The sequence below is a fragment of the Miniopterus natalensis genome, chromosome 8, assembly GCF_054644295.1.
Source record: "Miniopterus natalensis isolate mMinNat1 chromosome 8, mMinNat1.hap1, whole genome shotgun sequence".
In the NCBI taxonomy this organism is placed as follows: domain Eukaryota; kingdom Metazoa; phylum Chordata; class Mammalia; order Chiroptera; family Miniopteridae; genus Miniopterus; species Miniopterus natalensis.
Window position 1 is genome coordinate 45,470,001 of NC_142088.1, and position 25,055 is coordinate 45,495,055.

Consider the following 25,055-nt stretch of genomic DNA (forward strand, 5'->3'; position numbering starts at 1 on the left):
GAAACTAGAATTAATATTCTTATGAAGAGAAAATGCTAAATTGCTAATATATTTTCTGTGATGTGTCTTTATGATATGATGCCTCTAATGATACCACCATCGTTTAGGATCTTGGATGACTAATACAAAGTGGTTTATGAAAGTCAGAAGAAAATCATTATGTTTCAGCAGATGAAAGAGTGATCAGTAGATGAAGACTATGATCATTAGAGCACTGTTTGCAATAGCACAATTTGTAAACAATCTTCTTGTCCAATAATAAGTGACTGATTTTTCATACAAAAAAAACAATGCAGTAGTTAAAAAGAATGCTGTTACAAATAGATTTATTGGTATGGGAAGATACATTAAATAGAAAATTCTGGCTATAAAACAAGACCCAAATATGATGTAGTTTTTATTTTAAAACATGTCTCTGTCTCCCTTTATTTCACTCATTCTACTCCCCCAGCTTTTTCAATAGAAAAGTATCTGGAAAGGTATACAATAGGAAAGGGTCTGGTAGTTAGCCCTGATTCATCTTCATATAAGAAATTTTGGATATTCAAAACTGGTTTCTGTTAGCTTATCCGTATTTCCTGATTTTCCTATGATGAACATGAGATGCTTTACAATTTAAAACATTATTTTACAGACAAAGAGAGATCAATTTAGAGAAGATTGAGTCAAGGATACCTGGAGTACTTCTCTGAGGTCAACATCATGCAGGACAGTCACCATTTTCCCACAAAGTATACTTTGGAGCCACTGTCAGAATTTAGAGCTAGCTAGATTGCATATTTGCCTGACTCAGCATGGTATTTCTTCTTGCTCTTACGCTAATGCTTAAAAGCTTGAATCTCTGCACTCTATTCAATCCATTTCATCAAATATTTATTAAGCACCTACTACGTGCCAAGCATTTAGGATACAAGATTAACAAGACATAGTTCTGATGCAATTTAAGTCAATAAGTGCCCTCATAGAAATCAGTACTTCTTTGAAAGTTCCAGATGGTTGTTCTGATATTTTTTAGAGAGAGAAAAAAAACACACAAAAAACCTAAGCAGTCCTCATACAAAACAGTGGCCAAGACAGTTCATACTAAAAATAATCTATTCATGTTTTCACTTTTGTAATATTTTAAACTAAATGTACGACTATGCTGAATTGTAATAAAAAAAAAACCACCCACATATTTGTAGCTCTTCACTATGATACCAGCACTATTCTGATTTTGAATCAATAGCCGTTCAACTTTTTTAGTAGAAATTATTTCAGTCTGTTTAGTCTTTGAGCCAAATCTCTTCACTTGACTTTGAGATCCTGACTGGAGACTGCAGTTCCTACATGAAGTAAAATTGTTTTTAAAGGTTAAATAAGGCAATATATTTCAAACTAAAGTTGCTAAACCCTGTGTAACCAACAATTAGACAATTCACATGCTAAAAACGTTTAAAATTGGACTTAGTGAACCTGAACAATTTTACTTGCTACATGTATAATTATTGTTTATGAATTGAAATTTCTATCTCAACTAAATAATATACATGTCTTCATCTTTGTTTTCTATTAAGTATTATTGCTATATATCAAGGCGAGGTTTTTTGCTCTGTTTTGTTTTGTCTGAATGTTCTCTTACTATGGAGTTTACATGAATCAGGGTGTAAATGAACAGGAAATAGATCACCTTGTACCGCTATTTTGTTTTGTGGAAAAGAAAATTTAAGCCCCAAAGTAAAGTAACTTGTAGGAGTATAAATTGCTTTGCATAGAGCCTTATGAAACACAAAAGCTTGTCCCTCAGATTCCTAGTCCATTGTCCTCACTTGCCCCAGATTATTTTTCCATAATGTTTGGTTAAACCATTCCCTGGACTTATACTCTGCTCAAGATATTATGCATGTTAACTTTTTCATGGAATTTAATGGATCAATTAATTTTGTTAACAAATATTTATTGAGCACCTACTAAGTGCCAGATACTGCAACTAATGCAGATGGATACAGAATTGCTATTCTGCATCCATCTGCAGTAGTTTAAATGTTAACTGAAATTATTAAACAGTATTATTTCAAATCCATACATAAATGAGCATTTGTCTAGTTTTGGTCTGTGTATGTGTGTTTACGTGTGTTGGGGGAGAGGAAGAGATATTTGTCTCTCTTCTTTCCTTTGTAAAATCTGCTTCATTTTCTATTTTAACTGCTATTATATGCCAAACGTGTACTATTAAAATAAGCCTATTACTGAGAAGTGTGTCTGCACTAAGGCTCCTGGGTTTTATGATTAAATCCTAATGCCACCTTTATAAAACAAATTCTTTATTTTATAATTTGAATAGTATGATACTTTCAAAAACTCTTCCTTTGATTAGGTTTAGGGCATCACACATTTCAGCACAGTAATTTTTTTCCCCCTGGGCCTGCAGTATTTTCATTTTATTGTCAAGTAAAAAACTTTCATTAATTTTAAGACTGCTTTCAGAATGAAATGAAGTAGTACGTGTAATGCTGGTAGGTATGCCAGACCCAGAAATACTGCTTCCTTGTTTAAATTATCTGTCTCCACTGTAAAACCGACAGTCAATTTTTAGTAACTTCTGGTTTTTATATTTTATTTCTGTTCTTTTTCACTCTTCATGCAGCATTTTGTATTTTCTTGCTCTCTCTATAGCTCTGTCCTAGCTTCTCTTTTCTATTGTTATTTTACTTTACTAGTCTTGCTGTCAATGCATCTCCATCCCCGGATTCCAGATTGTTATTCTGTATCCATCTTCTGTTTGCAAAAACTCTTTACCTTTTCCTAGTGGGACATCAAAACTCTGATAATCCTTGGTTCCTGACTCATTCAGGGATGGATGGTCCAAGACAAGAGATACATAAGTTTTGGTTACACATTTAGGATTTCTCTCAAATTTTCCAAAGACTAACACTCTAAACTCCATTTTGAGGCAAATAGCAAAGTAAGCTGGAGAACCTCGAAAAAAAGGTGGGTGGGGGACTTGAGTAGTTAGTGTGTCCATCTGTGGACCTAAAGACAAGTATTATGAAATATTATCAAGTTAGTATGATCACATACATAAGTAGTTCCTGAACTGAACTTTTATGGTGGGGGGGGGAGGAACTTTTATACTTTTATGGTGGAGGGGGAAGGGACGGCTTAAAAATTGCTTGTAGATACTGCTATTAAAATGTCACAACAGAAAGTTTCCTTGATGCTTACAAGGTAACCATGATATACAAAACAAACAAACAAACAACTAATTCATAGGTGTGGTATAAAATAGCACTGTGGGTGCTAAAATCAATGTCAGACTAAGCAAGTTCTAAAGCTATACCTGTTGATACTGTACTAACCAGTATTTCAAAACCTTATTCCTAGGTCATGCATAACACAAACATACCAATAAATAAGAACCACAAGAGTATGTGTCAAAATGCAGGAGGAAGGCCACAGCTAAACTTTATAGGAAAACCTGCCACCTTCTATCTACCCTTGTCACTAACACATTTACAGATATCTTCCTATTTATGTTCCTACGTATATTGAAGATACAGCCAAATAAATGAACGAGTTCATAGGAAGGCGTCAAGGTCATTTTAAGCCTGGTTACGGGTATGTCAATGTCGTAATAGCAGAAGGAAGGCTGAAACAGAAAGTTGTAAAAATCATAGAAGGAAGAAAAAAAATACCGTTCACAAATGTTTTGGTCTTAAGAACAACAGCAGAACCCACCATCTCCCTAGAGCCTGCATTGTCACCTTCCTAAGCGATGTCGAGCTTTTCAGCAAACCCAGGGCAGAGACAAGCCCCCTCCAGGAAACCACGGTCCCTCCCCAGACGGGCACGGCGGGCTCCCCTCCGCTCTCCCTCTCATCTGGGGGTCGGTCTGCCTCCCGACAGCGATGCAGGGAGGGGCGGTGCGCCCCAAACGAGCGAGGCTCTGCCAAATACCAGAGGCTCTTCTCGGGCCGAGGAAGGCTCCTCCTTTGGACAGGATGCGCCCGAGCGGAGCGCGCGCTCGCAGGAGCGGAAACCACGAGCCGCGCTGAAGTGAGTCAAGTGGTGAAATCCAGGCGGCCCGGGAAGGAAGCGCCCGCGGCTCGCGAAGCGCGCCGGGGACAGAAGCTGCTCAACTGCTCGAGGGAACCGCGCCAGCCGGCGCCGGCTGCTGTCATGAGGGGGTCCTCAGGGGCCCTGGGCCCCCCAGCCTCTGGCCAGCGAACCCCTTCCTGTCGGCGAACCAAAGAGCAAGGAAAGAAGTGCGGAGGGCGAATCTAGACCTCCTGTGTCTCCGAGGACCCCGGCCGCGCGAGGTGACCGCGTCCACCAGGTCAGTGCCGGGCTCCCGCGATGTAGACCGGCCGCCGCACGCCCGGCGCGGAGAACCCGCCGCGGCCGCCGCGGGGGAAGGAGCCGCGCGGCGGGCGCGCGCCGCCCGGACGGCGCCCCCGCCCCGCCCCGCCCCCGCCCGCGTCCTCACCTGGAGCGCTCAGGTAGGGCCTGGGCGGGGCGGGGGGCTGGCGCGCAGGCGCGGGACGGGGGCCTCGCCCTGCCGACGTCGCCGGCTGGAGCTCACCTGGGAGACTCCGGAGGACGCGGAGCCTCGTTTCGGCCTCTCCTGGCAACGCAGGAGGCCCGGCGGGAAGGCGGGAGGCGGCGGCGGAGGAGGAGCCGCGCCGAGGCGGCTGGAGAGACGGCCCCCGGCGCCGCCGCCGCCACCTGCACCTGGCGCCCGGCCCGCGCCCCGCGCCCCGCGCCCCGCGCCCGCCGGCCGCTGCTCCCCGCCGCCCTGCCCGCCCCCCGCAGGTAAGCGGGGCTCAGGAGCCCCAGGTGGAGCCGGGATGGGGCAGCGGACGGGTGCGGGGGTTCGGAGACCGGGAGGGGAGGGCGGTCCCGGCGGCCAGTTGGAGATGGTCTCGAGAGCGGGGTTCAGTTGCCCTCTCGCCTGAAGGGGCGCCCGAGGCCCGGGGGGAGGTGGCTCCCCGGGGGCAGCCCTGTCACCCGCGGTCGCCCCCGCCAGCCTCTGCGGGGAGGCTCCAGGAGAGCCGGACCTGGGCCGAGCCTGGTGGCCCCGAGCCCGTGCCTGGGAGGGGCGCAGGCTGGGGGTCGGAGGGGCTGGGCCGGGCGCCAGGCGCCGCTTCCACTCGGGCTAACAGGTCGCCCGTGTCCCCCCGCCCCGGGCCGAGGGGGCCAAGCCCGGGGCGCAGGAGGGCACGGCTTTGCCAGGCAGCTGCCCAGCCGGACCCCAGACAGTCCTGGGCTGGAAACCGCGGCCGCCCGAGCATTTAAATGGTTTCCGAGTGGTTTGGAGAGCGCTCCTGCGGTCGGGGCGCGGACATCCCCCCCTCCCTCCCTCCTTCTCCCTGTCTCTGTCTCTGTCTCTGTCTCTGTCTCTGTCTCTGTCTCTGTCTCTCTCGTTTCGTCTCTACACTTTTCCGGGTGCGCTCCCCAAGCCAGAGCTGCGCCCACTTTCCGGTCTGATCAAGAAGAGTCGTTTTCTGTGGCAGGAGGAAGCCCGGCGGCCGGTCGCCGACCGCACAGCATCCCCTTAGAGACCTGTTGACTTGGCGACCCGCGTGTCGCACCCTGGGCTGCCTGTGGCGTATGACTCAAAGGGTCGAAGAAACTTCGTTTCGGGATCCTGCCACGTCTGAACCTGGGTGTGCCGGGCCCGAATTCCTTTCCTGGCTTAATTAGGCTTTTCTGAAGCCTCGGAATTGAGGGTGAAACTGGTGCTTACATTGGACTTTTATTTCCTTCTCTCTCAAGCTCATCAAAGCACTTCCTTCTCTTAAAACTCATCAAAACACTTCACTTCAAGCTCCTCAAATAACTAGTTCTGTTTCTAGAACCTCCATCCAGTGACCAGTTTTTCGGATTTCTAGACCAGGTTAAGCTAACAAAACTTGCTATAGAAGTTATACTGCATAATGGAAACATTAAACTCAAATTCTATTGTTCAAAAAACCAGAAAGTTGCTGTGCTTTAATTTGAGAATTCTGGTTGTGGGAAAATCTGTTGCTGCTTTTACTGAATAAATTTTTCTTCCAGTTTGTGGCTGAAATACATGAGGTTTAAGTCATAACCTACAATTAGATTTCTTTAAATTTAACTTTTAATATCTGAAGTTTAGCATACATATGTATTAGTTTAAACATTCCATACAGTTTAGTACCAAGAATCTTTCTTTTTATATTGCTTTAACCAGCATTTTGACATTGACATTTCTAATAATAAATGGCAGTTCCACTACCTAGGTTTGTTTTTGTTTTGTCTTTGCTAATTAGGTATATATATATTTTAGATTACACATTTAACATAAAGTCCCTTAGGCAACATATAGTGTTTAAAAAAAAAAAAGCAGTGCAATTAAAGGCTAAAAAGTCAACCACAGCATGAGAGGACCTAACTGGATATTTTCAACCAGTGCCTTCTGGTTTTCTCCAAAGAGCCTTGCCTGCCCTCGTAATCTTTTCTTCATACAGAGAAATACTGTTTAAAAACTACAGGTAAGTGTTGCTCCCTGAATTTAGCGTATTAATTTAATCCTCATTGGTTACTGGGCCAGATGTTTTTAGAGTATCTTTACTTTTAACACCAGGGAGAAATGTAACATGTTTGCATTAGCTACAGTAACAGTGTGCCTCAGTTAAACTATCTGTAAAGTTGGAAAAATAATGCTTCCTCAGATTGAGATAATAAAGCCATCAAACAAGTCAGGAATATCCTCAGGATCCCCTTCTCATTTGGAGATCCAGTCAGCCCATCCAGTTTGTGAAAAACTGAAGCCTAGAGATATCGTTTAATTTCAGTTTGCCCAGCAAGTGAGTGGTAGGCATGACGTTATTATTCCAGTGGCTTGACTCAAGGCTCATGTTCTCTTCACTTTTACTATCCATATTCTCACTTATCGTAAGATGTTTATCCTTTTGTCTCTCATATACTTTGTAAGGCCTTTGTAATGACAGAATAGTCCATTGTTCTTTGTCCAGCTCTGATTTACCTTAATTTCAGCTTGTCCAGGTGATAGTTGACTCCAGGGAGACTGGGGCCATCATTCTATTCCTCTTACTGTGAGTCACATGTGTGTGGAAGGCACCATGTGGACTGAGATTTTAAATCCTTTCTTGGTATTTCAGAGCCACAGTTAATTTTTTGAGTCAACATAGACAACAAAATTCAGGCCTCTGATCTTTTATTGTATTGGCTTAAAATATATTTTATGAGGCAGCTACCCAGGGTCTTTCCTCCATTTGCAACACGCTAGATTTTTGGTTGGCAAGGCTACTTCCTCAACACCAGTGGTTTTTAAACTTTTTTTGGACTGTGATCCTCAGTTAGAAATGCATTCTGTGCCTCAATGCAATGTACTCTAGTGTGTATATATATAAATGAAACTAGATTCACAAAACAATACTTAACCTTATAACATGATGTTCTCTTATTTTATTTTTAAAATATTAGTCTCAACACACTGTATTGATTTGATGACCACAAATGGGCTGGAACCTATAATGAAAAAGATGGTATCCTGTTGAATTTACATTTTTTTTAAGGCTGATTTTTCTACCAGCTTACTGACTCTGCCTCTGTTTCTGTCTCCCCCCCCCCCTTTCCTCCTCTCCCTTCCTCTTCCCCACACACTTGCAAGAAAAAAAAATTAAACTGTACTGTTTAATATAGAAAATTGTACTATAATCCTTATTAAATATTCATTGGAAGGTTTAAGACTCTAAAATCTGGTACTAGACTAAATCTTTCAAACATTAAGAACTGTATAAAACCTCATTGTACATTATTGTATTTTAAATGGATTACTCTAGTGAGATTTAAAGAAATATTTATTGATTTGAGAGAGAGATAAGAGAGAGAGAAAAACAATGACTTGTTGTTACATTTATTCATGCATTCATTGGTTGATTCTTATATGTGCCCTGACCAGGGATTGAGCCCATAACTTTGGCATATCAGGACAATTCCCTAACCAACTGAGCTACCTGTCCAGGGCAACTCTGATGGGATTTTTCATGGTAGCAATTACCAAGTGAAAATTTGAGAGACACAAATAATTGTGTTCAGTTCAATCCTAAATTCTAAATTTTGTGGATGAGTTATAGTGCTGGGTGGAGCCTGAGAAAGATTATTACAGTAAACATAGGACATTTTATCATTTGTTTGGTAGTCTTTTAATATATATTTTTTTACTATGAAACAGATATGAGATAAATTGTAGGGACCATACTCCTTCTCCCAAAAAAAGACGAGAGTGAGAATTTAGATTAGCTCCCTCAATTACCTGTAGGAATACAGGCTTGGAAGCTTGAATAGAAGCTTTTAATTTTAACCTGCCTTCACATTCCTGGTAGGAATATTTCTTCTAAAGAAAGTACTAGTGTATTTAATATTTTGGAAATGATCAGTGCCCAAATCATCTTCAGACACATTTAGTTTTCTCGTCCATAGTGTAAAAATGCATTTAGTATGACAGGTCTTATATGGCTATAAAATGTGATTGAGCCCTAGCCAGTTTGGCTTAGTGGTTAGAGTGTAAGCCCAGATTTGATTCCAGCCCAGGGCACACACCTCAGTTGCAGGATCGATCCCCCAGTGGGAGGCGACCAATTGATGTCTGTTTCTGTCTCTCCCACTTTGATGTCTGTCTCTCTCTCTCTCTCTCTCCTTCCATTCACTGAAAAGCAATGGAAAAATATCCTCAGGTGAAAATAAAAATAAATAAAATGTGATTGAGAAGGAAATATTTTCAATTACTTATCTAATTACACATCTAGTTCATATCAGAATAATTAGTTTTATATAATTTGAATAATTTTAACCCAGTTAATGTACTGCCAGTAGCAACATTGAATTCAAATCAATGCCAGCTGTGGCAAGAGACCAACGTGCATTAACTCATGGCAAAGCAAAGACAAGCAGGACTCTGAATTCTAGGTCATCGGTGACTATTGACAATGAGGTGAACCCTCCCTAAGTAATTCTGTAGTTGGACTCATATATTTTTGGCACTAACTAGAGAGTATTTCCCTGAGTACACCTTTTCCCTGTAATTGTTTCAGTTTCGAACTGTTAGAACCAGTTTACTCATGTATCCCATTACCTGCTGGACATCTTTAAGATTTTATAATGACCTGAGATTACACATGTGGAAACCAGAACCTTCATCCCATAAAACAAAGCAAACAAATTTTTAAAACCACATAGAGACAACATGTTTTGCTTCATGTATTCTAAGTATTAGTACATTTATCATTTCACAATTCCAAAATCAGAACATCTCTGAAACTCAAAAAAATTTTATTTTGGTAACTCATTTGTCAGCAGAACTTGAACTCATTTGCTGCAAAACCTGAGTGAACTGTCATGAAGCTATTTATGGTCCTTCCTGCTTTGTGGGATGTGTCTCGATGCAGAAATAGTACTTGTTTGAGTACATGGTAGTGTCCGAGGCCCGGCTGGGGGTACATTGTTGCACTGGGTATGCAAACCATATCACCCTTCTAACATCCGAAATATTCTTAATTTTGAAACACATTTGGCTCCAGGGATTTTGGAGAATGGGTTATCAACCTGTACTACTGTCTAGGTGTCATGCCAGAAATCCAGAGGTCATTTTTTTATTCTTTTTTTTCTTTCTTAGCTTGCACCACTATCAGATCACTGAATCTGCTTAACATTTTCCACCTAATGCCCTGCCCCCCAAATTCCTCTCCCATTTCTACTGCCCTAGTTCAGAGCCTCATTAACTCTTGACTGGGTACCAGAACCACCTGCTACCTGATATCTCAACAGATGCTCAGATCCATCCTCAGCAGAACCCCTAAGATGATGATCTCTTTAAAAATGGAAACCTGAACGTCTCTCTCCTCTGCTCAAAATCCTTTAAAAACTTTCTGTAGGTTCCAGGATAGAACCCACAGCCCTTAACATGGTCCCACAGGATCTGGCCTTTGTTTACTCCACGAACCAAGTTTTATATTCCAGCAACAGATTTCAGTCTTTTTTTCCTGTGTGCTTTTGTTTTGTTTCTTCCCACTGCTTGAGAATGCCTTCCCTATTATCTTTACCTCTGTAACTTACCAGTTCTTAAGGCTCAGCTGAGGTCTTGCCTTATTTAGGAAACTGCACCCTACACACACCTCCATATACACCTGGGCTGGGTGACATGTCTTATGGATATTTCTATAACGTGCTTTATATATGTGATGTCATATAGTCTGCTTTTGCACACACATACAGCCACACAAAACCCCCTTTTAGTTTATTTGAAAAGCATGTAAATTCGTTCTTTCCTCGCAGCCTACTGTGGAGTAAAACGTTGGCGTAAAAGTGGCCCAAGAAGGGAAGGGCATTAGACAGGCAGTGTATTTGCTCTTTAAGTGGCAGTGACCACAGAAATTGGGGAGTAGGAAACTTGTTTCACCGTACTTAATTAGGCTATTTAATTTAGATTGCTGTTATTTCCATCTCATTCCTTTGAATTCCATGTTAATTTTGTGCCTTTTGGTTCTGTTCCAAGATCTGGGTTTTCCCATTTAGAAAAGAAAAATAACTTAATGATTGAAATGCCTTGCAGCTTTTGTTTATCAGTATTCTACAGTTGAGTACCTTTCTAATGGTAATGAGTTTGTGGGGGGTGGGCAGGTATTACTTAAAGAATATAATGTAATTAGGCTAGAACCAAAAAAGAAAGGCTTAAGATTGCTAGGAGTCTCCCATCTCCAAGTTCTGTCAGTTTTATCTATTAAATAAATATTTCTCAAATACGTCTACTTTTCTCCATTCCTATCACTACCGTCTTCTCTTACCTGGACATTTACAATGGCCTTCCTATGCGGCTGTCTGAATTCTTTCTGGATGTTTTCTAGTTGGTTCCCACACTGCACCTATCATGATCTTTTCACAACCTTTGGTCTTGTTACCCTCTGCCAAAAGCCCTGTATTGCCTGGGAGAAGGCAAACTGCTTAGCATGGCCTAAAGGCCCGGCATGATTTAGCTCCTGCCCACCACACACCTCTCTCATCACTATTCTCTGCTCAGGCTCTGCTAACCTTTCTTTATTGCCATGGTCCTCTTTCCTCTAGGTCTTTGCAAGTGTCATTCCCCGTGCCTGGAACTCTCCTCCCTCCTCTTTTGCCCTATGTAGCTAAAACTCATCTTTCAGCACTTACTGTAACTGCAGTTTTTCACTGGTCTGTTTTGCCCCCTTCAGCTATGGGTTAGGACAGCGATTTTCAACTGGTGTGCTTCAAGAATTTTTAAAACGTGCAATACTCAACTAGTCAGGGCACTGACCTCTTTTCCCTTAGACTGTCAGATAAAAAAGGCTTATAATACCCACAGCAACAAGAATCCAGTCAATCCTCATCTCCCCTAGTCTTGCTGACTAGAGGCAACCACTTTCACCATTTTGAGATGTTTCTACCAATGCTTCCCTTTTAAAATAATATCTTATACTACTGCTTCTTAATGTACTAACATTTGACATTACCTACTAATTTCCCATTTGGGTAGATAAATATTTAGCTTTTTCACACACATACCCCCTGCCAATGCAATTCTCACATTCTTTTGCTTGCATTTTAGTGTTTATTTATTGATGTAAATATTTCTCACTACTGAGCTAAGCAAGTGTGTTAGAAGTGTGGTTCCTTACTTGTAGATTTTTTCCTTTATACCGGAATCAATAATTAACTAATTTAATAAAATTTGCTTTGTTTTTCCATACATCAATTTTTATTTCTGTACTCCGACATCTCAGTATGATTTTTCCACATAATTGAACCTATCAGGTATATTGGTCCCTTCCTGGAGCCATCTGTCCTCTTGTTCCAACTGGACTATTGCTTTCTAGGCCTATTCCATAGCTGGTACTTGGGATTTTTCTTTGCTAGTATTTCTGTTGGAATCTCTGTTCCTTATATACTATGGCTTTTGTTGTTTATTTACTTCCTCATTTGGATGGAACACATTCCCCAGTAGCTTCCTGAGAAATGCTGAACGAAATTAAGAAATTTGAGATACTGCCTGTCAGAAAATCTTTATTCTACCTTCACGTTTTCTTTTCTGATTTTTTAATTTATTATTGTCTTTTTTAGTAGTTAATCTGTTCACCTGGTTCCAAGTTTTTTATAAGGAGACGTATATGATAATATTTTCATGCTGCCTTCTGATACCCAGATTTTCTCTCTGGAGGCAACCAGTGCTGTCTTTTTAAAAATAAAAAAATAGGTATATATTTTTCCTCTTTTAAAAATTAAATAAATCTTGCTTATTTTTCATTTAACTTATGGTGGAGATAACTTATCAGCATATAAAGCTGCTTTTTTTTTTTTTTAACTTAGCATAATATTCCACCATATAAAGAGTAAACGCAATTTTGTAAACTATCATAATTTATCAAGTTCCCTATTGGTAGAGTTGTAGGTTGTTTCAACCTTTTGATATTAAAACAGTGCTTTAATGTGCAAGCTTACAGGATGTCATTTCACTTGCGTAAAGCATATCTGTGGGAAAAATCTCTAGAAGTTATTCTCACACCTGATACATTGATGGGGAATTGAGGCTTTGCACATTGATGATTCCTAGTCAAATGGTGGAAGGGTGAAAGGGTTAAAAACAACAATAAACCCATCTGATAGTAAACACCTGATGGCAGAGTGGGCCCTTCTGGAGGACAATCGGTAGTGCTGAGAGGCTTTCCAATGCAAATTATTGTTTCATTTGAGCTTTTTGACCGTGACCTTTGTCTTTTCAGACATGGCCCATCTTTTTGAACTGGATGACACTTGCTTCTAGTGATACCTCTGTCTCCTTCTTATACCTCTTGCCCTCTGTCATCATCACGAACCTCCGTTAGTGTTCATGGCCTCTTACCCATTATTTTAACTCTGGGTTTACTTCTGCAAATAATCCCGAACAGAGAGCACTCCATTAGCTGGTCTTTTCAACAAGTCAAGAACCCATCCTTAACACACTTCGCAGTGGAACCACCTTCCCAGCCTCCCGTTGATTCATTTGCTGAGTTCAGCTAACTCTACATCCTAAATCTCTTCCCAAGCCTCCACACCCCTCCCATCATGTCTTGCCTGGATTATTCTTAATAGTCTCCTGACTGCCTCTAACCTCCTTTCTCATTCTGCTCCTCCACCCCAAAGCCATATTCAGCACGGCTTCAGGAATAATCTTTCTAAATTTCAGTTCTTATTAGGTCAACACCCTGCTTAAACGCCGTCAAGGCGTCTCCCCTTTGCCTAAAGAATTAAGTACAAATCTCAAGCAATTAGATGCTCCTCCCTTTTTTATGTGGAGCTTGGCGTCCAGCATATTCCTCATAGACCTCACTGTGTGGTCATTGTCTAGGTATGGTCCTATTGAGGAAAATTACCCTATTGAAGTCAGCTTTTGAAAGAAGAATGAAAGTTTAGGCTGACACTGTTTTATTTCCAACTGAAACATATATTAAAAGGGTCTTTTCATACTTTAGCCATGAGGAGTGTGTAATGCAGGACTTCTAGATGGTAAACTGGATAAGTGGAGTGATACTATGTGCTTCAAATTACACACATATATAGCCTAATCTTAAAGACAGACATTGCTTTTACGCACAATTTTTGTGGAGAATTAATTTTGTTCTTTTTACATCTGGGGATGTAGCAGCTAACAGAGAAGGGGCAGGTACAGGGAACTATATAAATGTTAAGGTTGAAGTCTTTTTGAATTTCTAGACCTGGGGGTTAGCAAACCACAGCCCTTGGTCCGCCTGGTTTTGTAAACACAATTTTATTGGAAACAGCTACGTCTATTTGTTTATGTATTGTCTATGGCTATTTTTGCATCACAAAAATAGACTTGAGTAGTTGCAATAGAGACCATATGCCCACAAAGAAAAAAAATATTTGCTATTTAGCCTTTTACAGAAAATTTGCTGCTGCCTTCTCTAGGGGGGAGTGGAAGTTGAGACGTGGAGGATGAATGAGCTGTGGACGCACCTGTAGGTAGGCGAAAGCACAGTGACAGCTATTTATCAAGCAGTCTTACTCCCTTGCTTCCCCACTCACCTATCCCTAATATTCTGGAGCCTCGAAGGGAGAATGAATGGACAGAACTTGTCTTACTACTTGTAAATGTTTGGACTCCTCCATTAAGTATTTGACTGGGTTTATTGTGTGCAACTTGCACACCCAACTTCCAACTATATTGCATGACAAGGCCAAGGAGACATTCCCTTCGTTAAAGTGTTGAGAAAAACAGTGAGGGGAGCCCCTGCATTGGTACAAAAAAAAAATCTGTGGTTGCTCTCCTTTGTAGACCATTGAGATTAGCTCTTTGATTTCAGTGGAGATAATGGGATCCCATAGTAGCAGAAGCCAACTGGCAGCACTTAAACACAAGGGACAAAGTAGGTACATATCCAATAATGGAAAGCAGGGACCTAGATGTAATCAGAAGGCACTGTCTCACCAATGGTTTTGGTAGCTAAGGCAATGTCTTTGGCAGACTTCTAGTGGTAATTAATGAATGAAATAGGTGGGCAGTACTACAGTATCACTTTGCATAACAGGAAAACTCTAGGTCTGGTAGCAAAAATAATGACTTTAGCTGATACATTTGAGAGTCACAACCTTTCACCCAGTTGCCAAACCTAAGTCAGTTCATAGGACCAGATCCCTTTATTTGAAGTGGAGCTCTGTTCCTCTTAAGGAAGATTGTTTCATCATTGCCTCAAGCATACGCCCTCAAGATGCCTTCCTCCAAATCTTCCCCAAAGGCATCCATAGCCATTTATTAGAGAGATTGTGCTTTGGGAAAAAGGAAATACTCAAACCTTTCATACTAATTCCAAGGGACCCAAAATACCATTCTGGCCCATTAGTCAAAATGGGAAGTTATAGTAGTCAGGTTGGAGCCTTTGCTCAAGTTTGACTCACAGTGGGCCCAGGTGAATCCTTCTTTTGTCTCTAAATCATGGATTGAGGACTCTTGTGATAGGGGACAGCTCATAACTTCTCCCTCCTTAGAGAGTAAATCAGAATACCATATCCCTGAGGGAATTGTTAAGATGAATGCCACCATCAGAGATTTGAAATAAGACTTATGATACCACATCTCTGTTTAACTCACTTATATGGCCTGTGCAGAAGTCAGATCTTAGAGAATGATTGGACTGTTGTAAACTTAATTATTGGCTGATTCCAAATGTAGCTGACTCAGATGTAGTATCTTTACTTGATCAAATCAGCACAACCCTGGCATTTGCTCTGTAGCTATTGACTTGTTTAATTGCTTTTTCTCCATACCAATTTACAAAGACCACCAAAAGCAATTTGCTTTTATCTAGCAGGGCCAAAGTATATCTTCACAGCCTTGCCTCAGCTCTAGGTCAGGAGTTTTCCTGTCTTAGAAATCTTAATCTTCACAACATTTCACAAAACATCATACTGATCTACTACATTAATGACATTATTATGTTGATTGTATCTGAGGAGCAGAAAGTAGCAAATACTTCAGATATCTTAGTCAAGCATATGAGAACCACAGGGTAATAATTTACAATAATTCAGGGACACTTCAGTAACATTTCTGGGCATTCAGTGGTTACTGTGCTCAGTAAGCCTTTTTGGATTTTGGAGGCAGCATATACACATTTTAACATGCTACCTTAACCTATCTACAGAGTAACCCATAAGACTGCTAGTTTTTTATGATCAGTGCAAGAAAAGCTGTATAGCAAGTCCAGGACACACTGCACACTCTGCTACCACTTAGCTTTATAATTGAGCAGATCCAGTTTTGCTGTGTCTGTAGCAAATAGGGATGCTGTATAGAACCTCTGGCAAGAACCAATAGCAGAATCACAGTCCAGATCTCTGGGATTTTGAAATAAATCTGTGACTCCTTCAGATAACTATTCACCCTTTGATAAACAGCTTTTGGTTTGCTACTAGGTAGATACTAAATGCACAATCATGGTGAGGTTATCATGTGGACTGGGCTGCTCATTATTAATTAGGTATTGTCTGACCTACCTAGCCATAAGCTGGGCATGCATCGCAGGAATATATCTTTAAGTGGAAATGGTGTATAAGGGACAGCTTAGGCAAATCTGTCAAGTACAAGTTACAGGACAAGTGACTCAGACTCCTTTAATAACAACTCCTATTGTGTGGCCTCCTCTCCTTCAACCCATGCCTTTGGCCTCGTGGGGATGTCCTTAGTTTAGTTGACGGAAGAAGAAAAACTTCATTTCTTGTTTTCAGATGTGCTTGTACCATCCAGTCTACAGCACTGCAGCCCCACCATGAGTGTGAGACAGTGGAGAAGGAAAATTCTCCCAGTAGGCAGAATTTTGAACAGTAGATAGGATTGTGCACTCTGTCTGGAATGAGAGATGGCCAGAAGCACAGATCTGTAATGGTCCATGGGCAGTTGCTAATGATTTAACTGTATGGTTAGGGACTTGGAAGGAACAGGAGTAGAAGACTGGTGACAAGGAAGTTGGAGGAAGAGGTATTGAGGATAGACTTTTCAAAAAGGGGAGAGCCTGAAGAAATGTGTCCCATCGGAATGCCCGTGATAAGACATGTAACACTCTCACTCATCAAGTGGACAAAACAAAACACTGTGGATGTGTCAGCCAGCCTCTCGCCCTAGCCACTCCAGTGCTTGTTCAGTGGGCCCATAAACAGTGGCCATGCTTGCAGGAGCGGAGGCTATGTGTGCATAGGGTGAGCAGCACGGACTTCCCCTTTCTGCAGCTGACTTGGCTAGTACACTGCTGAGTTCCTAATCTACGGAAACCAACACTGAGTGCCCAGGGGCACCAGCCAGCCACTGGGGCAGTTGATTATATTTGACTTCTTACATCATTGAGCCAGCAGAGATTTGTCCTCATTAGAATAGATAAATATTCTGGATATGGAGTTGCCTTTTCTGCCAGCACCAACATCTGTGGACTCACAGGATGCCTGAGGCCAGGGTAAATACAGAATGGGTAGTGGAGGAAGGAAGCCATACATACCAATTATGGCCTCCTGGCCAGTTAGATAAATGAGGATTGTGGTAGCTTTGCACACTTTCCCTTTTGCTGTGTGTGTGTGTGTGTGTGTGTGTGTGTGTGTATTTTTATATGCTAACAATTTTTTTTCTCCTTTCCCTTTTCTTCTTTTAAAACTATATTACCTAGAAGTTATTAGAAATTAAATTTACAACTTTGTCTTTAGGCAACAGAATTTTAAGTGTGACTGTGACAATTTGAGAAGTTAATTCACATAGTCACAGCAATGGATACAGTGGCTGTTGGCAGTCTGCATCTTTTCATTTTGAGGTCTTCTCTTCACTGTAAAGAAGGATGCTTGCATCTTGTTAGGTGGAGTATAGAACTGTTTTGTTATTGTACACGAGTTAAAAAATGTGGGAAAGTGTGCCTATGGAGGCTGAGTAGTCACCAGGGTGAACTACGCTGCTCATCAATTTACTGTATCTCAACTCCAAATTCATTCTGTTCGCCCACTTTATAATAATGGAGCTGGGCCCTGAAAATATTTGAATATTTCTCCTTTGCTGGCTGGTACAATGTTAAGCCTTATAGGCAGAAGGCACTGAAGGTAGGAAGGGCTTTTCTTCCTGGTCTCAGAGTGGCTCACTGGCCAGGCTCTCGCTGGCATATCTTTTTCTCTACTGCTCAGCCTAACCCTAACCGCCCTCTCACCCTCCCCACCCTCCAGTTTTCTCCAGTGCTAGGTAATTGCATTCTCTTGAGTCAGCATCTGCCTGCTTCTGCACTTTCTCCAGGGTTTGACTTGGGCAGCAGTGGTATAACCTGGAGCCACAGACACCGTGGACCTATTCCCTAGCCCAGGTCACTGCTCCTCACACTCTCTGTTTGGCCCCACACATGTGCACAGTAGGGACCCCACAAGACCAGGTATCTAGGGAGCTGGCTGCCTGGCTTTTATTCCCGTCACCAGCCTAGCGCTATATTGGCCCAAGATGCACATGCAAGTGCACTAGACTCCTGCAGAGGACAGCTTCTCAACTCCAGGTTCCCCCAGTAGCTAGCAGTTTTCTTCAGCACCTCCCTAGCAAGTTCTAGGATTTGACACTTCCCTGTGAATAGCTCCTTCTGAGACTCCAGAAGGCAGATTTCTCTTTTTTTATTTTTATTTTAAATATATCTTTATTGATTTCAGAGAGAGGAAAGGAGAAGGAAAGAGGGAGATAGAAACATCAATGATGAGTCATTGATCGAGCCCACAACCTGGGCATGTGCCCTGACCGGGAATCGAACCCCGATCGCCTGGATCCCAGGTGGACGCTCAACCGCTGAGCCACGGCTGTCCGGGCCAGAAGGCAGGTTTCTGACAAGTCTCACCAAGCGAGGCACCTCAGTGACTTTTCCACTGTCAGGGAACCAACACCATGGCCTCTCTGTAGAGATCTCTGGATCTCAGCCCTGACGAGGGGAAAGCTTGTCCTTGGGCCCTCATCTCAGCCTTAGGGATAGTGGTTGACCCTTATATCTTGTACTCCTCTATTCTTTAGAATTCTCTTTAACTCTCACTAGCCAATCCCATTACTCTAATCCTTAACAATAGATTAAACTTTCCTTGTTCAAATCACTATGTAATTTCTGCCTCCTTACTAATCTACAAGCTGTCAACTGTGCTTGCAATATAACTATTTAGATGGACAAATCTTTTAAAATGCAGTGCTTCTGTCTAGGGGAAATATAGGTTAAGTGGAGAGTCTGTGGAACCACTCCAATCACACCTCAGAATTCTTCTGCTCTCTAATATGTCATAAATAATCAATACATATCTTTCATGTGTTATGTGAAATTCATACACAGGTGCAGATGTGGCAGGAGAGAGTATGTGAGCCCCCTTTCTCAGCCCTCTCCCCACCCTCCCTGGGTACTGTAGCTCCATAATTGCTTTATTGCTCCAAACTGTAGAGTTCAGTGGTCTACAGCTCAAGATCCTTTCTTCAACCTTTCACCTTCAAAGATGTTTATCTGACCAGGTGTAGCTGAGAAGTTGGATTCTGACCATGCTCTTTTGTTTATTAAAACCTGTGCCTCACAATTGCTGGACGTCAAACTCTATCACTAGGCTTTTTGTCTCATAACCTGTAGAAACCTTTGTTCAAAAGGTCATCTTACTTTAGGACAAAAGTCATCCTACTTTATGACAATGCAGCTAGTTGTCCGCTGGTGGCATTTACCAGCCACCTGGAGCAACTCTTTGTCTTCAGCTGGGATCTTTGAGGCATGTCTGCTGCGGCCTCCTCTGAGATGACATGTTGCTGGCCCAGCGCAGTTTGCTTTGCATCATTGTTTGCCTCTTGTCATACATCCATAAATCACTTCCTGCTCAGAAGAACTGCTGGCAAGGATGTGAATGAACAGGGACTTAAAACATAACCAAAACTAACAAACCGCAGTAGCAAATCACCATGAAATTGGACTCCACCAATAAATACAAGCAGAAATCACTTCCTGCCACTTCTCCATTTCCTAACATTCACCAGCACATGAGGGGCACTTAATAAAATTTCTGCCCAAGCATTTAAGGGTTTATTATCAGGGCCAGTTTTTGGTGGTGGTGTCTTGTTTTTTAAATTCAGTTAGTGAATCCAGATAATGATCTGTGGCAAAGATCCAATGAGTATTAATTCACAGTAGTTTACTTCTTAAAATTGACAGTCTATGCTAGGGTTTGGGGATGTAATTTTGTAATTCCTTGCTTTGTGCGGTTACTGTTAACTCTTTGCAGCATGCTTTAATTCAGTATCAAGCAAGCTTCATACGCCAATTAGGCTTTGTGCCAATTAAAGTGAGCTGGAACCAGACCTTAAATCCCTGGAGCTGTAAAGTTTTATTGTCACAAATACAGAAACAAGAAATGGAAAGAATCACTATCCTCTTATTTTATTAAATGGTACTTTCGCGTGCAATTATGAAGTGTTCTGCTTTTCACTGCTTTAGAAGATTGCTTCAGTTGGAATTTTCAAATTAAACTAACATTCTTGCAAGGTGTGCTTTTCCACCTGGAGGGACAACCACTACTATGAAGATGGATCTTATCTTGATATTTTCCCATTTGTTTGCATTTAAACAACATCCCCAGGTCATTCATTGTCACATTAAAGTTTGAGAAGCTATAGTTTAGGTAACTGGAGGCCACAGCTTTGTAGTTAGGTTATTTTAATTTGTGATATTTTAGTGTTTTTTTTTTTGTTGAAATGAAAGCATATTTTACCCCTAAGAATAATCCATTGATTTTTTTTGTCCCAGTCTTGTAGAGATAGAACTGTGCATATCGTTTTAGCCTTTCATGGTATCATTTTGGGGCTATTTTTATTTACTATTAATGCCTTTTTCTGAGGTCTACATGTATACTAGGATATATAGATTAATATTTTTCAAAGACCAGAAGGCCTCTGAATTTTATTTTTTTCTATATTTTAGACATGGATAAAGATTTCTAATTTAGAAAATTTAATTAATTTAAATTAATTTTCTCTAGGTTTAAAAAACTATTTTATGGTATTCCCTTCTCCTGTGAACCTGATCTTTTATAATTAGCAAATGACCATTCTGGATTGGTGTGTTTAAAGGTTTTAGAATATGAGGTTAGTAAATCCTTCATCTGCTAATCATTTCTAATGTACAGATATAACTTACTATATTTGACTTTGCTGTTGTGCTGATTTTTTTTTAAAGCCTCAAACTTCTGAGTCCAATTGAAAGTTGATTCTAGGAGAGATCTGTTTTGTTTCAATGGCTATTTAAACATAAGTCTTCGAGTTTGACAGGCAGCATGGTCTAGGAGTATGGCATTATTTCCAGGGGTAGGAATTCAGAGTCCTGGTTTTGTTTTGCTTATGAATTTATTGTGTGTCTTTTTCATTATTTGTTTTGTTGCTCAGAGTCTCGGGTTTTCTACCTTTGCGATGGGAACAAAAATATTTAAACTTTTTACAGCATCGTAATTTGCAATAAAACATCAATGCCTCATTTATATCGGCATTAATTCCTGAGCCTTTTCTGGAAATTTTGGGTCATTCTTGCTTTGGGTTTTAAATTCTCTCTCCATGTCAAAATAACTTTTACTCATTTTTTTTTTAATCAAGAATTGATTATGAAAACTCTGTTTTTGGAGTATTAGGAATTAATAATGTGATTGCCTTTGGATGGATATATTTCTTTCTGTATCAGGTGCGAGTTTTGATTTGCCCAAGTCTTGTGACCTACACCAGTGATTTGTAAACCTGGCTGCCCTTTAGAATTACCTGGAGAGCTTAAAATAACAAAAGCAGGACCTAGGCCCTGCCCCTAGAACAATTAAATGAAACTCTCTATAGAGGTAGCTCCTAAGGTACTGCATATTTAAAGGCCTTTCCGCTAATGTATATCCAGAGTTGGGGACCATTGATGTCTCAGGATGCTTAACGTTGAGTGTAATTTTCATTAATGGAAGCCTGATATTGTACATTAGCAGCAAAGGACAGGAAAGTCATAAAATCCCTAGAGAATCAGTGTTGGAATCTTCAAGTGACCAGCAATTGATAAAAGAAGACTATTCTTTTCAGAAATAATCTGAAAAGAGCAAAGCATCATGTTCTTACTTCAGTAGAGCAACTAAAAGGCCTTAGTATCTTAATATACCCCATTGTCAAGATCTACAACCTCATCCTTAAGCTTTATTTCCCCAAACATGCTCTGAAAACAGTTTTTTGAAAAAACCTCATTTGCCCTGAAAACCTTACTTGAGGTGATATGAGGCTATTTGTACTTTTTTCCTAAGTTGTCCCCTTATTTCATGACATTTAGGGTATCAGTTCTTGACTCCTATTTTTTTTTCCAGATAACTTCAGTTAAAAGTTCAGTGTTGTACGTCAGACCTGAGTTTGAACATGGTTGGGGAAATGCTTGTTCTTCCACTTAAACTAAATGACCTTGGCCGAGCTGCTTAAGCTCTTTGACTGTCATTGTTTGTCAGCAAAGTGGGAGTAACATAAACTTTACAGAACTGTTGGAAGACTAAATTAGGATTTATGCAGTAAGTGTTCAAGCATTAGGGACTTAACATTTAATGAAAGTTAACTTTTTAAAAAATTATTATTTCTAATAATAAGTTAAATCTTGGTCCTTGCTTCTTCTCTTCTCCAGTCAACAAACATATATTGGGTGCCCACTATGTCCCCAACATTGTAGTAAGTGCCAGAAAAACAGCCATGAATGTGGGAGGCACTCTCCATTCCTTCATGAGCTTTCCTTCACTCCCGCATTAGAGACATCCTAAACTAAAACCTACTATTTGAGTGAGTCCCTTAGATAAACATACACAATGACAGGATTTTTGCCCTATTGATGAAGAACTCCTCTAGTTTATAATTTATCCCTTAAAAAAGAACTCTTCCAACTGCTTCATTAGCTCTATCCTTCTTACTCTTTCCCTGCCCTAGCCACAGATACGATTTCTGGCATAAAATGTTTTGGGAAAAGCATCACTACTGTAGCAAAATATAGTTCTGTCATCTCCCTCTACTCTGTGATTTCCCTGGACTCTCTTTGGTTCTCTATTGTGTTAAAACATCCTAAGGAGACTGTCTTATTCCTTCTCAGATTTTTAATCTAGCCTACCTTTGGCTACTAAAGAAATCTAGTATCACTAAATAGCACTGGAGAAGGGGATTTTTAGTGGTTCTCCCAGGGACAGAAAGGAGGGTGAGCATAGGTTGATTTATATCTATTCGTCTGTTGTCAAGCTGTGGTTAGAGAAAAGTGATCAGGTTGTGTTTCATAGGTTGGGGACCATGAGCTAACATTTTGCTTATCCCAACCTTCTGCTCATCTTTCTCTTCCTGGAACCTCTTAGATCACGTTGTTGCCCTGTTAGTCTGAAAGCATCTGGATCCTAAGCATTAGGATCTTGAGGGCATAACTACAACTCATCTATTGGATTCTCTGCCAAGGTTCATTCCTGGTTTTGCACGAAGCTTGTTGGACCAGGTCTAGTGAAGTTTATTTTTATTTTTAATTTTTACATATGTTTTTATTGATTTCAGAGAGAGGGAAGGAGAAGAGAGAGAAAGAAAAACATCAGTGATGAGAGAGAATCATTGATCAGCTGCCTCTTGCACACCCCCCTATGAGCCCACAACCGGGGCACGTGCCCTGACCTGGAATCAACCTGTGACCTCCAGGTTCATGGGTCAACGCTCAGCCACTGAGCAACACTGGCTGAGTGTGAAGTTTATTTTTAAAGACCAACCAGCTGTGAAACAATTATCTTTCAAGGATAAGATGCAGATTGTAAAATCTAAGTCCACCTGACATGGACACTTTATCTGCCAATCTATTTTCACTTGACTCTCCTTCCTTTGCTTTTCTTATTTCCCTTGCTTTTTCTTTTTCCTCCCACCCCGTAAATGTAGCTATTTCTCTGGCCTCTTTATATACTGTAGGTGAACTCTCTGTACCCTGCTACTGACTCTCAACATCTCTAGCACAGAGCTTTTCCCTGATTTTTAGTCCCATATATCTTTTTGGCTTATAGGAACTCACCATTATCTCAAATTCATCATGTCAAAAATTAAACAAATTATATCCCTAATTCTCACCCCAAATTTATCCTTCCTGTAGTCCCTGCCTTTGTTAATGTCATCACTTGACCTTTCTACCTCCCACTCTTCCCTTTCTCTCACCAAGCCCTATTTATGTATGTATGTATGTATGTATGTATGTATGTATTTAATCCTCACTGGAGGATATTTTTCTATTGCTTTTCAGAGAGAGTAGAAGGGAGAGAGAGAGAGCGAGAGAGCGAGAAAGCATTGATTGGTTGCCTCCTGCATGCAGCCCAACTGGGGCCTGGGATCAAGCCTGCAACCGAGGTACGTGCCCTTGGCTGAACTCAAACTCAGATCCTTCAGTCCGCAGGCCAACACTCTTAACCACCGAGACAAACCGGCTGGGGCTCACCAAGCCCTATTTAATACCACTTCCTGGACTCTTTTGAATCAGTCTTTTCCATCCTTCCCACTCTCTTCATTTTTTTTTTTGTTATCTATCAAGTTTACTGGTGCTGAGGAAACTGATTGTTCTAAAACATAGATATGATTATGATCCTTCCTTAAAATATCCAGTTCTTTCCATTCAATCTATTCAGTACACAATTGATAGATTCCAAATTATCTTTGTTATCTTGCCTTTAACTGACCTCCCAGCCTCACCTCCTCCTGTTTCCTGTGCCTTCCCCCTTCTGCTGTACTCAGGATTTACCATGGCTTTTCCTGCTTTTATGCCTTTGCATGTGCCATTCCCTCTCTCTCATGGTTTGCTTATCTTTCAAGACCCCGCTCAAGAGTGTCATCTCTAGGAAATTTCCCCTAACATTTCCCCTTACCCTCTGTTGCTTTCATAGTCTCCCATCATAGCACATATAACCTTGCTTTCTGGTTGCCTGTTGGCATGCCATATATTATACTAGTCTTTGCTCCTTAAAGGTAAGAGGTATCTTTAATTTTATAGTCTCAGCTTAGCAAAAGCAGTTGACATAAGTAATTACACAACAGTTGTGTGGTTCTCAAACTCATGGCTCCAAATAATGTGAAAAGCTTAGGAGGGCATTTTAATCTTTACATGAGGCTCTTAAAGTAACCAAAGCTCAGAAATACAGGCATCTCATTTTTGTGGGCAATATACATCATCAGTTGAGGTATTTTCTGAAACCAGTGTCCACTCCACACTGAAAAAAAATATAGAGAACAGTCCAATTAGAAATAGTATATAGAATTAAGTATGCAAGTTCTACCATTTTTGTTTAGTCAGCTTAAAATTTCTTGCTATAGGCCAGAGACTCCATCTTATAACTTAGTTTTCTTATTTTATTTATTTATTTTTTATTTTATTTTTCATTTTATTTTATTTTTTTTATATCTTTACTGATTTCAGAGAGAGGAAGGGAGAGGGAGAGAGAGAGACAGAAACATCAATGATGAGAGAGTCATTGATCGAGCCTACAACCCAGGCACGTGCCTTGACTGG

General features: G+C 41.0%; 1 protein-coding gene across 2 annotated transcripts in view; it reads left to right on the plus strand.

Annotated features, from left to right (window-relative positions):
- The first annotated feature begins 4,167 nt into the window (after positions 1-4,167).
- GALNT3 (polypeptide N-acetylgalactosaminyltransferase 3) overlaps positions 4,168-25,055 on the plus strand; it is a 45,539-nt gene continuing 24,651 nt past the window's right edge. Inside the window, exon 1 of one of the 2 annotated variants that reach the window (XM_016199029.2) lies at positions 4,168-4,315. The gene's annotated coding sequence lies outside the window, so the exon portion shown is untranslated. Of the gene's footprint in view, positions 4,316-20,434; positions 20,636-25,055 lie in introns of those variants that run through there. The other variant, XM_016198953.2, reaches the window with a different exon arrangement.